This window comes from Gouania willdenowi, unplaced genomic scaffold (genome assembly GCF_900634775.1).
Source record: "Gouania willdenowi unplaced genomic scaffold, fGouWil2.1 scaffold_172_arrow_ctg1, whole genome shotgun sequence".
NCBI lineage: Eukaryota > Metazoa > Chordata > Actinopteri > Blenniiformes > Gobiesocidae > Gouania > Gouania willdenowi.
This window is the reverse complement of record NW_021144923.1, coordinates 131,245-136,554: the sequence shown is the minus strand read 5'-3', so window position 1 is coordinate 136,554 and position 5,310 is coordinate 131,245. Positions and strand designations below refer to the sequence as shown.

At 37.9% G+C, this 5,310-nt stretch overlaps 1 pseudogene; it reads left to right on the top strand.

Moving 5' to 3' along the window:
- Window positions 1-1,803: 1,803 nt before the first annotated feature.
- Window positions 1,804-3,320, top strand: LOC114458730 (peptidyl-prolyl cis-trans isomerase FKBP8 pseudogene; annotated as a pseudogene).
- The last annotated feature ends 1,990 nt before the right edge of the window (window positions 3,321-5,310 follow it).

The window sequence follows — 5,310 nt, the reverse complement described above, 5'->3', positions numbered from 1 at the left end:
CAGGTTTAGAGCTCAACACAGCACAGAGACTGCTTTAGTTAAAGTAACTAATGATCTACTCTGGGCTTCAGATGAAGGACGACTCTCAGTCCTGGTTTTATTAGATCTTAGTGCAGCTTTTGACACTATAGATCACTATATTCTACTAGAGAGATTAGAGAAATTACTTGGAATCACAGGGACTGCCCTAAACTGGTTTAAATCCTACCTATCTGATAGGTACCAGTTTGTACACGTGAATAATAAGTCTTCTGTGTACACTAAAGTAAGCTACGGGGTTCCTCAGGGCTCTGTGCTAGGTCCAATCCTCTTCTGTATCTATATGATCCCCCTTGGTAATGTTATGAGAAAATACTCTGTTAACTTTCACTGCTATGCTGATGATACCCAACTGTATGTATCAATGAAGCCAGGTGAGACAAATCAGCTATCTAAACTTGAGGCCTGTCTAAAGGACATTAGGGCCTGGATGGACCAAAATTTTCTTCTTCTCAACTCAGACAAGACTGAGGTCATTGTACTGGGCCCACGATAGGTGGGCCATTTGCACCTTAGAGAAACCTATGCTAGCCTAACTGCCCTAGATGGCATTACGCTGGCACAAAGCACAACTGTTAGAAACCTTGGGGTTCTATTTGATCAGGATTTATCCTTCAACTCTCACATAAAACAAACTTCAAGAACTGCCTTCTTTCATCTCCGTAACATTGCTAAAATCAGATCTATCCTGTCTCAGGGCGACGCCGAAAAACTAGTCCATGCTTTTGTTACCTCTAGACTGGATTATTGTAATTCTCTTTTAGCAGGCTGCCCGAGCAAGTCACTTAAGACACTTCAGCTGGTTCAAAATGCTGCAGCACGTGTACTGACTAAAACTAGGAGAAGAGATCACATTACTCCTGTATTAGCCTCTCTGCATTGGCTTCCCATAAAATATAGAATAGAATTCAAGATTCTTCTTCTCACTTATAAAGCCCTAAATGGACAGGCACCAGTCTATCTCAAGGAGCTTGTAGTGCCATACAATCCCCCCAGAACACTACGCTCTCAAAATGCTGGACTACTCGTTGTTCCATTTGTCTCTAGAAGTAGTATAGGAGGAAGAGCTTTCAGTTATCAGGCCCCACTTCTCTGAAACCATCTACCAACCACGGTTCGGGGGGCAGACACCCTCTCTACCTTTAAGGTTAGGCTCAAAACATTCCTCTTTGGTAAAGCTTTTAGTTAGGAACCAGCTCATAGCTCATAATTAAGATGCAATAGGCATAGACTGCTGGGGGGGTCTGGCATGCTCGGTTGGAGAGAGGTTGGAGAGGGCGTTAAGAGAGAGGTCATTTAGGTTAGAGAGGGACCGGAGAGGGTCCCATTCCTCTCTCAAACACTCCCTCTATGTCTGCTTCTTCCCTTGTGTGTTTGCTCCTGTACTCCTTCTGGCTTTTGTCTTGCAGGTCCGTGGGATCCTCAGTGTGGAGTTACAGAGTCTCAACAACTCTGTCTCCACCCTTTCCTCTACACACACCCAACACAGCATAACGTGGATGGCTGTTCATCATAGGAATGGGATCCACACAAGGTTCCTGCTGCTTAACAGAAGGTTTTCCTTGCCGCCATGATGAATTCATGTTGGGTGTGGGATACATATGTATGTGTATATACGTATATATGCATATGTGTGTATCCATAAAATGAAGAGTCCGTCCTTAAGACTGCTCTACTGTAAAGTGTCTTGAGATACCATTGGTTATGATTTGGCGCTATACAAATAAAGATTGATTGATTGATTGATTGATTGATTGATACTTACTCAGGAGAAAAACACAGACATAGTGTGAAAGCCCAAAGCTGCAGATAGGAGAGAATAGGAAACATCTGGAACAGCCCCTGATTCAAAGAAAGACTAATACGTCCCAGAATTAACATCCTTCCCACAGATGAGACACTAATACTAAGCTACTCTTAAACGGTAAATCTCATACCATCTTTTGGCACAGAGGACAATCTAACAAGTCAATTATGATTACAGTGACCAGCAATTTTTCCATTTACAATTGAATCACAATTTATTGATTTTTTAGCCTCAGAAATCAAATTACACTTACAGTACGTTATCATTTACTTTACAATTAATCAGAAATACTCAACCAGAAATAGATAACCTAATGAAAATTCATCTTTCTCTTCTGTTAGCTTTCTGTTAGCATCTCATATGATAACGGGTCTTAAGTCAGCTGTAAAATACACTTTTAAAATGGTAAAATGTGGGAAAGCTTGATATAAACATTTTAATAATATTTTAACTACATATGTGTAGAACATGTTCACCAGTTTTGCATTAAGTAAACATTGCAATTACAATTGCAAAGTAAATTATCTGAACTTAACTAGAATTTAATGAGATTACGACAGATTTTTAAAATTACAATTATAACTACACCATCTTTGTAATTAATTATCAATTACATGATTACAATTATAATTGACTACCCCTGCTCAGAAGCTGCCAGCTAATAATGGTAATCTACTTATAATATGTTTTCTTGTGTTTCAGGTTGTTTACCAAAGCAGTGACAGTGCACCAGTCGTGAAGAGTGAGAATAAGATTGACATGGATCAGTTCATGAGGAGAGAAACTGACCCCCAACCACCTGCTGATGAGTGGATAGATATCTTTAGAAATGGTTCGCTAATGAAAAAGGTGCTGCAGGCTGGAAGAGGAAGATACAGTAGGCCACATGTTGGACAGATTGTAAAGATTCATCTAATAACACGTCTGTTAGATGGGATGCTGATCAAAAAGGACCCGGAGTTGTCGTTCACTTTGGGAGACGGGAAAGTGTTCCGGGCAGTGGATGTAGCGGTGCGATTCATGGGAATGGGAGAGAAGGCGCTCTTCCAGGTTAAGTCAGCGGTTGAGTTGGAAATTACGCTCCTGGAAGCTACTGATGCTCCAGTCCTGAAGCTGCTGCCCCCCACTGAGAAGATTGATCTGGCCACCTGCAAGAGGGAGCAAGGGGGTTGGAGCTGGAAGTGGCTGCTTGGTGCCACTGCAGTAGCCATTGGTGGCATCGCTCTGTCTGTGGCCATCTATGCTAGAAAGTGATTGAAGAACTGTAGTAACGACACGACTTAAACACTGGAGCACATCTGGCAGAGCATTCTGACCATGTGGTCCATGAGGGTGAAAATATTAATCAGTTTATGACCTCCTCACTGTCACTCTCTGTTCTCTGCTATGTATGTGTGACAAATGATGTCATCATCCTCTACAGTTACAAGATGCATTTTGTAGAGGAACAAATGAGAATTAATATTCAAAAATATGAATTATTAATATGAATATGTTTGTTTTCCAGGAGTGCATCTGAAATTGATGTTTAATAAAAGTTTAAATGTAAAAAAAAAACAATGTGTACATTTTTATTTTACAAGCATCTATTCACATAGGTTACAAGCATGATGATGATAAATACAGGGTGACTACAGGTAGAAAGAATATAATAATATATATTTATGACTTTTTAATACCACCTTAAGAAAATTTAAGACTAAACTTATGATGGAAATACAGACCAAAGGGAAATATATTGTTTTACAATTAAAGGCATTGATGACAGTTAATATAATGTACAATAAAGAAAAATGAAAATATTCAGTTGTTTAAGAACATTATCCAAATGTGTTTATTAATGTGGAAAGAAAACAAAAATATCAACATTGTCTAAAATGATATTTATTGTAGCACAATTCTTACAACATTTAATACCAGTGAACAATAACCAGAAATCAAAACTGACTGGAACCTGTGAGCAAACCAAACACCAAAGTGCTTTTATCAGATCCTTCACTGTGTAATGCCATTTGTGGAGCTTTGATCTAAAATTAATACTTCTAAGAAAATGTCAATAACTTGACTAAAACTGACTTTTGAAGGAAAAAATAAATGATCAATCAATACAAATATTTCCATCAAGAAGCCACTATACCATACTATTTGCTTATATGAATTGTCACTGACCAACCCCTATTAACAGCTTCATTTCTGTCCTGGCTAATGAAACCTTATATTTCTATTATGGGCAGACCTTAGACATAACAATGTGAACACACACTTTTCATATGAAATGTTGTGAAAACAGAAATACTGATGCACTTTTTTTCACTGTAAATAAATACACTTGACTGCATTTTTGGAACCTTGGACTACTTTTTAAGGCTACCCATGAGGCCATTCTTACAATAATGTTATGTTATGGCTAAAGGACACATATGAGGACAGGAGTGGATTGTTCTGTTAAATAACATTGTATTTATTATAAAATGTGCTACTCTATAGAAAGTTCAATATTAGCTTTTTGCTGATATCCGATATTGTCCAACACTAAATTTCCAATTTCTTCAGTAATAGAAAAAGTCATGTTTGTTTTTGAATATTTTTTTCTTATTAATTAATCAATTATTTGTTTATTTATTTATTTTATATTTTGAAAAATTAACATCATTCATATATTTTTCATTTTCATTATTATTATGTTGTCTTAAACAACAGCACATACAATATTTTTTCAATATCTGTGGAAAAACCAATATAACATTTGATAATATAGCCCATCCCTAATAGAAAGCATATATTCTATGAACAGGTCTGATCTCCTGTTAGATTCATTAGCACAATGATTCTCAACTGGTGGGTCGGGACCCAAAAGTGGGTCGCAGACCTATGCTGGGTGGGTCATAGACAGCTGGTCAAAAGTAAATGAATGCTTAATATTTCTCATGTTGGACTTGTCTTTTATTTTGAAAGAAATTTTCTTTTGCATTTCATGCTGTGAAATGCATGTTACACAGGAAAATATAGAGATTTATGTTTTAAAAAAGATTATTTTCAACAGCTAATTGAGAAAAAATTAATTTGTGGTTGAATTCTAAAAAAAAAAAATTGGGTCACAATTGAATGACCATGGTAAAATGTGGGTCCCAGGGTGAGACCAGATGAGAACCCCTACCTTAGCAGAAACCTCTCATGTTGCCAAAGATGTAAACCATCACAGGAGGAAGGTAAACAACGACGGTCACTATCATGTTGTTGGTGATGATCTGCAGAGCCTTCTTCTTCATTGGGTGGAGACCGTCCTTCCACTGTGAGACTTCCTCAGCATCCACAGTACTGAGGAGTTACAGATGATGATGACAGGGAGAGCTATGACATACATAAACATGGTCCAGGGACTGTGGTTCAGCTCATCTATGACTGTGGAAATGGTTCCTTTAGCTAAAGTGATGGCCCACAATGCAGCAGCCATGAGGATGCCA